The 12,314-nt window shown below is 40.2% G+C and overlaps 1 protein-coding gene across 1 annotated transcript in view; it reads right to left on the minus strand.

The window, feature by feature from the left end:
- Window positions 1–1,763: 1,763 nt before the first annotated feature.
- Window positions 1,764–12,314, minus strand: part of LOC116662473 — a 52,208-nt gene continuing 41,657 nt past the window's right edge. Inside the window, exon 6 of the mRNA XM_032476191.1 lies at window positions 1,764–4,532. The gene's annotated coding sequence lies outside the window, so the exon portion shown is untranslated. The remainder of the gene's footprint in view (window positions 4,533–12,314) is intronic.

A 12,314-nucleotide genomic window follows, 5' to 3' on the forward strand; every position in this document is an offset into this window, starting at 1 on the left:
ATTACAGTTTCTTCCCAAGTCACAAAGCTAATAACTGGTAAAGGCAAGATTTGAACTCATCTGCCTGATTTCTAAACACTCAGGTGGAAATCCCATTTGATTGTGGAGGGTCCAGCAGCACAGCCTATTCACCCTATCCTTTGTTATCAGATCTAGCCTTAGACAGCCTGAGACAGCACCCCATCCTATGGAAACTCGAAGGTCAACGTATCATAAGGATTTTATATTCCAGCTCGTTCTTAGGTCTCATTATATAAAGTGTCAGGCAGGTTCAGCAGAAAACTTTGGGAAATATGAGTGGATCCAGAGCTTTTTGCTGATTTAGTAAACTTTCATTCATCCAGAACAGCGTGACCTTCCCATGAGAGGTCCACATGGACCTAACTAAAGGCAGGTGAGCAATGAAACTAAGCAAGACCCTGGAACTCAAGCAAGAAGGACACTGCCATCCCCCACCAGTTGCCTCTTCACCCTCGTGGGCACGATGGCAGAAGATCCAGGTTCTTGTCCAAGTTACACTATCATGGATTCTCACCCATAAACAGATACGACTCTATGCTGTCTTAAGTCCTTCCCAACTCAAATATGATGACACCAATATCTGAGCAGAATGTCTATGTCTCCACTTCCTCTCTTCTGTTAGGAGAATAATTCTATGGCCACAAAGCAGAAATCCAACTAAAAACACCATGCATGAAGCCAGGTGAAAGTCTGCGTAAGACACTTTGCTCTCACGGACAGTGAATGAAAACTCAGAATAAGTGGTTCTTCTTCCTCTGTAAGTGGGAGGTAGCCTGATTGTGTGTGTGTGTGTGTGTGTGTGTGTGTGTGCGCGCGCGCGTGTGTGCGTAAATCAAATACAATGAATTCTGGGATGTGTACAGATTTTTTTATGTTACTGTCATTTCATGAGGATGAGACAACCTTTAAAGTAATTTGAATCTAGTGTTCTGAGACATTCTCAGGTTCTTTTGGTGGAGGAGGGGAAAGGGGAAATGAAAGGAGGAAAGAAGTAAATGAAGCAAAGGAGTAAGAATACTGCTAGCGAAAGGCAAGACATTAATTTTGTTCCTACTTGCATCACACACAAATTAGGGACTGGCTTTCCCCAGGTGTCTTGTCGAACACTGAGTTGCAGAAGAGGCAACAGCCCATTTCTCACTGAACTTGTGACAGTACGTGGCATCTTATAGACACAAATCATTTACCCTGATCAAACACTCTAGCAGCAGGCCGTAATTCTCCTATTTTGAGACACAAGAAAACAGGAGTTCAAAGCGGATATATAACTTGACAAAAGTCAGAGGACCATTAAACAAGAGAGGATGAATTCAAACTCAGATCTGAATGCAGAGTCTGCTCTTCTCACTCCCAGGACTGGAAAATCCTTAACACACAGGCTCCCCAGCTCCCCTGCAGTGTTCCTGGCGCCAAGCATTTCCCATGTTAATGGTCGCCAGTTCTCACAGTCACAGCGCTCTGTGCAGCCAATGGCCTCCATCGGACCTTGATCATCTACCTGTCACGCCCAACAGGCTTCTCCACAAAGGCAGGAATGCTGGCTTTCAAGTGCATAAAAAGCCATCCCTGGTCTAACCTGGGCTTCTTCGGAGGCCTCTCCAGCCTAAAGGCAGCCATGAAAATGCTCACAGTTTGTACATGAGCCACACTACCTCTCTCCATCAGTCTCCCCAAATATACTACTTAGCTACGACCACTTTGATAATCTTGGAAACAAATTTTGAAAAACAGAAAAGAAAGGATTCTGGAACAAGTATTTAATACTTACAATTTTAAATGACAAGTTACAAAGTGAGTATTGACAATCCGAATCTGCCTTCCTAGGTGTCAGTTTGAAGAGTTAAAAAATATAATTGCAAAAAATTCTCACTTACAAAATTAAGTAAAACATAAACAATAATCTGGGCTAAACTCAAAAATAATGCCCATGTTGTACATGGAGAAAAATACAGGACTATACTGAGGGGTAAAGTAAGAGATGTGAATGTAGAGACATCAACATATTGCATGGAGGAAAGCAGCTTTGTAAAATGAATGTTCTGTTAAAGATAATTCAAAACTTACTAAAAAATCCTATGAAAACCCTTATCTGTTTTTATTTTTTAACTTGAACAAAGTATTTTAGAATTCTTCAGGAATAATAAAGTCATAATACTAGCCAAGAAAAATTGGGATGGAAGAAAAGAATCAAAAAAAAAATCACACTGTCAGATATTAAATAAATTTTTACAATATGTAAGTTATGGTGCTGGAGTAATAAAGTAAGATTGACAGAAATAAACCATGAGCTCAAAAAGAGACTTTAGTGTACATAAGTATTTTGTACATGTGGGATTTCAAATCAAAGAGCAAAGTATGAATTCAATAATTGTCCTGGGACAATCAGAGAATCACCTGGAAAGAACAAATTCTATTCCTGTCATAATGACCACAAGAAAAATTACAGATAGTGATGTAAATATTAAAAGTACTAATAACAGCAAATACAACTCTTTGCTCATATTAATTCAACTTCCCCTCACTATAACAAGTACTATTATCATCTCCATCTTAGAGATTAAAAAACCTACAGAAGAGATTTGTACCATTATAAGAAAGTATTTCTAAAATAATACCAAAAATAAAACCCAAAAAGAAGACATTTACTATCTTAAGTATATTTTGGGCCACAACAAAAGTAAACCTACTGAACAAAATGAAAGGCAAGAAATGACAAGTAAAAACTGCGTGATACATATTGATGAAGTCAAGGGGTTAATGTTCATAACATACAAAGAGCTGTCACAAAGCAACAAGAAGCTCCCTCACTTAACTGTGTGCGAAGGACAAAAGGGATCATTCACTTTTTAAAAGTCAGATGGCTAATAAGTGAAAAATGCTGAATACCTCATTGGTCATCAAATGCAAACTAAAACAATGAAAAAGCACTTTTGCTCATCATATTGGCAAATATTTTTAAAAGTTGTTCTAGCTAGTGTCCATCTGTGAGAGAACAAACTGTGAGCAACGTGTTTGGAGGACGACATGTCAATGGATATGTAAACTCTGAAAAACGTGTGTACACACAGACTGAACTCCCCTTCTAGGAATCGTTTCGTTTAGAAAAAAATCAGTTCAAAAAGATGTACTCATCAGGATATTTTCACAGCACTGTTTACAATGGTGGGATGAAAAGCTGAAGTGAAATCAAATCCTGCTATAGAGAAATGGTTACATAAGTAATTCTACATCTTTTCATTCCCCACTGGAGATGGAATTTCTAGAGTCACTTGAAAAGAGCCTGTGATGAATGTAAATGTCACATCCAGGGACTAAATTTCCAGAAGCCTTAACTAAAGGAATACTCATACGAGATCACAGGAATATTTACAGAAGAAGGATGCCAGTCAAACATCTTTTCTGACAGTGGAAAATGGAGAAAACTTAAGTGTCCACCATCAATACAATGAAGCGGTAAATCACGGCGAGCTGTGGGCTCTGATGGGGCCGGCGTTTCGGCATGGTTCAGGGCCTTGTCCACAGCACTCTCCCACCAAAGGTGTCCTTGCACAAGAGAACACACCTGCACATCAGGGGACCCCTCCACTCTATCTGAAAGGACCGGGTGAGTATGGAGTGGGAGGACGTCTATGTTATACCCCTGAGTGAATAAAGCGAGCTGCATAAAACATGTATTATGGCCTTATTTTTCAATAAAGCATATATACACACACATATACATAGATTTCTCAGATTCGTGTATGTATCTATGTATGTATGTGTATATACATAGGCATAAATGTCATGAAATATATACACCACATTGTCAACAGTTTTGCCCTCAGGAAAAAAGGGGAAGGGATATAGGGGCCTTTCAGTACCACCACAGTTCTCTTTTCAGTATTTCAGTTAAATATACTTGGAATTTAAAAGTTTATTTAAGTCCGAAGTAAAATGGACAATGCCTCCACAAGACAGAATGCTATACTGGTCATTAAAAATCATGCCAGGGGAATTAGAATATTGTAGAAAAACATATAAAAAGCCAAATGGAAAATGGAGGTCTCCACACAGTAAACAGGCACAGAGTGCTCACTGGTTTTTATGAGAGAGTTGATACACACTGATGAAAAGAACAGAAAATAGATGTTAAAGTGTTAATTATTATCTCTGAGTAGTGGGATAAGGATAGCCTCTTTTGCCCCTTTTTTCAGACTTATTATATTAAATACACATTATTTTTCATCTGAAAAAAGCATTTTAAGATGTGTAGTACCACACATTGGAGAAAATACACGAGTACATACAGAAACAAGTAACTAGGAGACACCGCAGCAGAGTCATGTAATGTAGAACGGGCGATCCTGATTAACACCGCACAGTTACATAAGGACCCACTAAGTGAGAGCACCTGCTGTAACAGGGCGTGGCCCCCTTCTATTTGTCAGTTGTGTCTTCAGGGCTGAGGCAGTTCTGAGCACGGCCAGTGTCAGTGCTGGTGTCTGGATGGATGTCACTGGAGGTGAGGGCACCTGCAAGCCGAGAGGAAGAACAGAAATCATCCTCTGCTTTTTCTGTCTTGTTTCTTTGTTACTTTAAAAGAGAGGCATAAATAAGGTAAACTGTGAATCTTCCCTACTGAAATTTCAGTAATGAAACCGTTCTTAAAATCTTCACAGCTTATATTCTGCTTATAACTGTCTTTTCAACAAAGTATCATATTTATTAAATGTTAATTAACTCAATTAACTCCCTGTTGAAACCTTCTATTAAAGAACATGAAATGCCGTATGTAAAAGCACCACGCCTGCAGTGACTACCTTAGATGCCTTGACGGCAGTGCAGTCAGCACTCACCATCCCGTGGCCCTGAGCTCCTGATGCTGCTAAGAGAGCACACTGCCGCCTCAGATGGAGAGAAACTGTGAAAACATTCTCTGAAATCTACAGCACTGACAAAACATAACTGACAAATCCCAGGCTCCTTTGAGGCTGTCATTTTCTGTTTCTGTCCAAACACCGTCAATGAGCAGGACCACCCCATTCCTGAGCCATGGGACTCATGTGGGAAGGAGTTTTGTAGAAATTTCCAGGTTTAGAATGTAACCAAAAATATGTAGAACTCTGACAAATAAAAGATGAAATACACTGATTTTGGAAGACACTCAAAATATTCTCCTAAGCCTTAGGAGCTGGAAAGGCTGGGCTTCTCCTAAACCACTTATTTATTTCACAGCCAGTGAGCATCTCCCACAAACCCTATTTCCCTGTGTCTGCTGGGAGCCTCAGGCACACTCTTGTTGTCGATCTGATAAGTCACAGGGCAGAGGCGTGTGTCTCACGCCTGCAACCGTCACACAAGCTCACTTCCTAGCCTCACTGTCTGAACTTGGCCCCATTTTCTCACCTGTTTATTTGGTATCTAGTTCTTCTGTAAGCTGCCTGAAGTGCTTCTTGGAACATGTCAGAAGAATGAGTGGGTAGATAAATGGACAGATGGACAGGTGAGAGATGGGCAGACAGAGAGAGAGACTGCAAGAAAAGGGGAACAAAGAAAATTTCCTATGCAAAACCCTCTTCTAGTCAGGGAAGAAAACCACCACGGAGAAGTGTGAAGAGGCAGGTGGCTTAGGGCTGTTTCCTGGATTCCATGAAAAGTCACACCAAGAGATGAGAGAGTAGAACTGTAAATAATAAAAGAAAAAAAGCACGCATGCTTGAAAAAATATATCTACAATATGTACTTTCCAAAGAATAGATTCAAATCAGAAGAGCCCAATAACACAATCATTGGGTATTTACCGAAGTGAGAATCCCATCTCCAAACCACAAGTCTTCCCTTTGGAGCACTGAGAGTCTACACGGTGCGGCCATAAAGCCGTCTCCGCAAATCCATTCTATCCTGCACTTACGAGGAACGAGCAGCTGTGCTCGGGCTGCCCACGCGCGCCATTTACACCCCACAGCACCTCTACGGGGGAGGGACGCCTAGCGAGCCCGTCTTTGCAGGACAGGAAACAAGTCCGGGAGAGGCTAAGCTGACCTAACATTTCTCCATCTCACAGGACTGGTCACTCCAGAGCAGGACTCGAACTCGGACCCACGTTTGTAACCACGGTACTAACGTGCTCTGTGTGCTTTTTGTGTGTATAATACATTTTTTTCTGGCATGAAAGGATATTTAATAAATGTTCGGTTGTCTTGTCTATCTCATTAGCTCACAATCAATCTTTATACTGTTGAATTGTACTCTTTTCCCCTGGAGAAAGGAACGGAAAGAGCAGGGGTCAGAATGAGGTGGGGCTCCATTCTTTATCTGGTACCTCATCTCATCCAAGTCCCCAACCAGGGAGAAGGAGCAAATGTTGTCTTCAACTTTTAAAGAGAGTGCTCCACTGATGGTGACTTACTCAACTCCAAAACCAAGGCTGGGGGCAGGGACATGCAGCAACCAGAGCAGTATCACCTGTAGGAAGGCGGAAAAAGCTCATGGGAGGGCTCAGGGGGTCAGCCTGATTTAATTTCAATCGATAAAAGAATAACACACTCTAAAAATACTAGCATGCAATGGATTTGCTCTTTCTTGTCATTTAGCAAGTTTCCACAGTGCACATGTAAGATTATCGTGAACCAGTGAAAAGAAGAGTCTACAGACAGGGAAAATCAATGCCACAGGCAGGCTGAAAACCAGGCTGGAGGAAAGGAAGGGAAAGGGCATCATTATGAATAGGGGAAAGGCTGGGAAAAATACATCATTACAAGGACTCTCAAGCATCATTCAACAATCATATTATCATTCATTCAAGAGAGAGTTACTGAGGTCCTATTTTGTGCAAGATTTTACACAGGGCAAAGCAAGAGTGCAGCGTCCATGGTGGCAGCAAGTGGCGGGGCTCAAATACACTTCTGATCCCGGTACCTGGCACACTTGTCCTCAGTATAAAGGCAAAGAAAAAAAGTAAAATAATGCTCTGTAAACTCAAAGCATTGTTGAAAAAAATTAAAGAAGACCTAAATACCTGGACAGACACAGCACGCACATTCCTGGATCAGAAGACAGCGCTCTTGGAATGGCAGTGCTCCCCAGAGCGATCCATACATGCAACGTGGTTTCGATCACAATCCCAGCGGGTTCCACTGCAGAAACTGACTAGCTGCTGCTACAATTCATATGGGAATTCGAGGGTCTCAGTAACCAAAATGTGCTTGAAAAAGAACAACGTGAGAGGACTTGTAATTCTCAATTTCAAACCTTACAACTGTATCTCTAGGTGAGGCTTAGAGGCCATTTTTAAGTTATTATTGTGTTTATCCTTATTTTCTAAATTCTCTACAATGAAAATAACTGTTACAATAAGAAAAATAAAAAGTAAGGTATCTTTTAAAACATGCACACAGATTCATTCATTGGGAAAATAATATTTTAACTATAAAGAGGTAAACAAATATCTAGTGAAAAAGGACTACTTAAAACAAGAGTGCATTTATATTTTTCATAAATTGAAAACTGAAAAGTACAAACACATCAAGTTTCTAGGGAGACCTGATGCAACATATTAATAGTTATTTTCAAAAATTCTAATTGAAGAATGAAAACTCAAGAAAGGGAAAATCGTGATTGACAGCCAACTGCAAACACATGGAGAGCAAAGTCCTAGAAATCACAGTTCCTTTAACTCTGCTACTACCTCAGTAGGAGAGGAAATTCCTCACTGAGGGAAGAGTGGAATCCCATGCATAAGACAGGATACACAGTACAAACTGCACTAGAATAGGGGGTGATTTTCTTAGAAGAATTCTAAGGCTACAACATTGCTGAAAAACTATAAAAACACTGACAGACAGATTAAAACACACAGTCATATATATTATACAGAAACATATGAAGTCTGCTCCCATGTTGCATAGAAATACATATATATATGTTCATTTATGGGCACTGATTACTTTATCCCAGGTAGAATATTTCAACTAAAACAAATAATCAATAATACACTACTCTTGTCAAATCTTGTTGATAAGTTACTCTGCTATGTAAACATAATGTGTCTAAGATAGATCTAAAATTAGTGAAAAAGATCTTTATATGCTTTCTTGAACTCTTCTCAAAATTCCAAGCTTAATTTTAAAATAGATCTGAGCAGTATTTCTATATGATCTTTTCCCTCGTGAAATGAACAACACAGTCTGTTGTCAAAATTCTGTCCTTACAATGATTCACGAGCACCGTATCCTAACAAAACTGCTGGACAACAAGGCACTATCCAGACACTGTGACTAAACAAATGAAACACAAGGATGACAGTGACCCTATTCTGGAGGGCTTATAATCTATTCCAACACAGGGGTTTTTATTTGATTGGTTTGATTTGTTAGAAAAATAAAATCACTCAAGTACTTTCTTCTTTGAGCATTCTGTAAGTAATGACTCTCTTTTTAGTGTCATGAGCAGGAAAGAGTTAAGCATGACTTGATTAGTTCAACTAGCAACAATCATCACTGGAAAGTGAGTAATAAAGAAGTAAACTGATAGCAATGCTTCTGCCTACATGAGACCTAAAATAAACCTACACTGATCTCTGCAAGGAAAATGAGGAGTTGAGGTCCCCAATGAGAAAACAAACTAACAAGAAATCAAAAAAGGAAAGACTTTTTCCATAACGATTCCAGGAAGGAGTGGAGCATGGTGGTGAAGAGCACAGATGCTTGGGACAAACATGAGGGTCTGAACTCCCACAGCACTGGGTAGCTTTGACACTGATATGTCAGTGAAATTTTCTGCATCTCAGTCTCCTATCCATAGACTGGGGACAACAACAGCACCCGTCTCCTAGAACGGTCCTAAGAATTAAGTTATTTTATATATAAAGGTTTAAATAAAATACCTCAGATTATAAATATTACCCCAAAACACAAGGAACAAAGAAAACAGTGATAAATTGGAATTCATCAAAATGTAAAACTTTTCTTCAAAGGACACCATCCAGAAAGTGAAAAAGCAACAGGAGAAAATTTTTTCAAATCATTTATCTGATTAGGAATTTTTATCTTCAAATTAAAAAAAAAAAAACTCCTATAACTCAACAATAAAAAGGGAACTCAATTAAAAAGTGAATAAAGGATCTGAAAATGTATTTTTCAAAGAAAATATACAAATGGCCAATAAGCACAATCAAACGATGTTCAATATCATTAGCTGTAATGGAAATCAAGTCAAAACCACTAGGAGAAACGGCTTCACACTCACTACAATAGGTTATAATAAAAAAAAGAGTAACAAGCTCTAATGAGGACACAGAGGAAGCGGAGCTCGCAGCCCTTGCTGGTGAGGATGTAACGCTGTGTGGCCACTTTGGAAAACAGCCTGGCAGGTCCTCAGAGATTTGAACATTTGGTTTATGAATGACCCAGCCTTTCTGCTCTCTGGGCACACACGTAAGAGAACTGAAAACAAATGTCCACATAAAAACTCCTACAGGAATATTCACGGCGCCATTACTCATCACAGCCAAAAAGCAGAAACAACACAAATGACTATCACCTAATGAATGGGTAAACAGTGGGGCCCAGCCATGCAGTGGAATATTATTCAGCAATAGCAAAGCATAGAGTACTGACCCAGGCAACAACGTGGACAAACATTTAAAAGGTTACTCAGTGTGAAAGAAGTCAGTCACAATAGACGGTTCCATTTACATGAAATGACTCGTTTTACATGAAATGTCCAACACAGGCAAATCCACAGAGAGAGAACAGTGGCTGCCTGGGGCTGGGGGAGGATGGGGAAGATGGGAATGACTGCTTGTGCATACGGGGCTTCCTGTTGTGGGATGAAAATGTTCTAAGATTGACTGCAATGCACAATTATGGGCATAGAGTAAAAACCGCTGTACATTTTAATGGGTGAATTGTATTAAAACTGTTAAGGACAAAAGCACCTAGGGCCAGTACTTTCAAATAGTAGATGCAAATTGCTAACTTTTATTACAGGAAGAAGAAACTGCCCTCAGCATGAAAGCAGGAGATCTTCAAATGTGGGTAAACTGAAATTGGACAAGAGCATTTCACTTGAAACACTTGCTGAGTGTACACGAAATATTCAGAAATAGGAAAATCAGTTTGACATCACGAAGAAGCATTCTGCTTCAAATGAAGATCAAGGATTCGGCAAGCCCAGCTGCTAAAAATGACCAGAGAAGAAACCTGGTTCTTAAAACAAGCACCAGAGCCAACAAGGAAATGGTGGTGAGGAAAGCAGGTGGCCGAAATTCTGGAACAGTTAGCTACAAATAATTTCTCCACTGAAAATTCAAAAATAAAATGAAAGTGACGCAATGCTGTGCTGGCCTCACGTGAATGGGCTTTCCTCTGGTGCTCGACAGTTCTGTAACCCCGAATGAGAGACTCAGGAGAATCAGCATGGTTCCTGGCAGTCCCCAAGTGACTGCCCACCAGCACACTGACCACCATCACATCTGCCAGGGTTGTATTGCAGAGAAGAGACCAACTTCTAAAAGGCACAGGAAATGTTGACCAGGGAAGAAAAGGCTGCAGTCAGTCCTGGGACAGAGGCCCTGTGAGCAGAGGCCAGAAGGCTGCAGGTGAACTGGAGTTGCCCTGGGGCAGGAAGGGACCATGAAGGAGCAGATCTCAATTCTCTACTCTCTCTCCCTCGGGTAGGAGAGATAAACCTGCATCCTTCTCACCTGGAACTGTGGGTTCTGGCTTGCAGAAGTCTTACCTACAGTAAATGATTACTCAAGACTCTGTGGAAAAAGCCCAGAAATCGATAGGGAGTAGGGAGCCAACTCCACGAGCCTATCAAATGCTCCCATATTTATTGTGTATAATCAAAGGAAAAAGTCATTAACAGTTGTGTGATAGTAAGCAGGAACTTGGGGAAAGAAGGGATGAGAAAGAGATTGTAGAATCCACCATGAGTACAAAGTCTTAGTGTATCTTTAGGGAAGTCATGGGTTGAGGGGAATAAGATACATTCTTTAGATATGTGAATTACAAAGCAGACCACCAGACCAGCTAAGTCCTTGTTTTGGGGATAATAGACTATCTAACTGCACACAAGCCCAGCGTTTATAGCTGAGGGCCTGGGTCATTGCTTTGCAATGAGCAGAGTGCTATCTAAAACCTCAACTATGCAAGCAAAACATTGTCTCTGCTTTTTAAGGCAAGAAGACAGGAGTGAGGATGCACAGGCGCTTGCTTGCAAAGCAGTTACTAAGCTTTTTTTTTTCTCCTTAAAGTTGACAGGCGGCTGGGGTCTGTTTAAATTTGTTAATCCAATCATGGGCTCCCACATGGAACCATTATGGAGGACACCCTTGGGTGACAAATCCTGGCTCTGGGCCTTTTCCTGCCAGCTTCAGCCACTCTAGCAGGGTCTAGGCAGATCCCTGAATAACGATCCTACAGAACCACCCACACTCTTAACTCCTGGTGCTTGAAACTTAATTTTAGCTCTACACAACTTAACGTAGAAAAGTTTCAGAAATAAAAGGTATTATATTCATTTTATATCTCATCATAGGACTGATTTTTCTGATTGCTCTAAGCTGCTTCTTCTTGGTAAAGCAACTAATTCTGCAGGTGAATTCAGTACTTTCTTTGGGCATAACTAGCCAGTTTGGTCTCGCTGAATTCTATTGGTCAAATACCGATACACTTAATTGATTTCATTGTTCATCAGTTTCAGCTGGGAGTATAGGGAGTGTCAATTTTTTCCTCAGCTCACCCTCAACTCTTTATCATCAGCAACTCAGGCCTCCGGAAACCAAAAAAAAAAAAGCATTTGTTTCCCTTCTACACTTTCAACATACCCAACAGGATACATCAGCCTGGAGAAAGAATTCAACACAAATGTTTAAACAAAAATCTATAAACCTGAAGTAACTCCATCTCCGAATCATGATACACAATGACATGAGAGTAAAGCATGGGTGGGCCTGACCACCTGATTTCTATTCTTCAAAGGAAGGAAGGTTTTCCTATTTTTATTATCACTCTGTCATTGTTTCTGATTAAGCCAAAAACTAGTGTATGAAATAATGAAGCAGTGCAATAACAGATTTTTGTTGTATCAATTACAGAAGGCATTCAGAGGGGTTAGGAAAACCCACCTCTGTAAAAAATTCAAAATTTCTTCCCCTGTTAAGAACACGTATACAAAATGCAACAGAGAATTCAAACTCTTGTGGAGAGGAGCAAAAGCCACAGAAACAAAGCAAAGTCATTATTATGAGTCAATTCAAAATTCACTGGACAATCATGTTCAATGCATTCAAGGAAATTTAAAGGCAC

The sequence above is a fragment of the Camelus ferus genome, unplaced genomic scaffold, assembly GCF_009834535.1.
Source record: "Camelus ferus isolate YT-003-E unplaced genomic scaffold, BCGSAC_Cfer_1.0 contig1495, whole genome shotgun sequence".
Lineage (NCBI taxonomy): Eukaryota > Metazoa > Chordata > Mammalia > Artiodactyla > Camelidae > Camelus > Camelus ferus.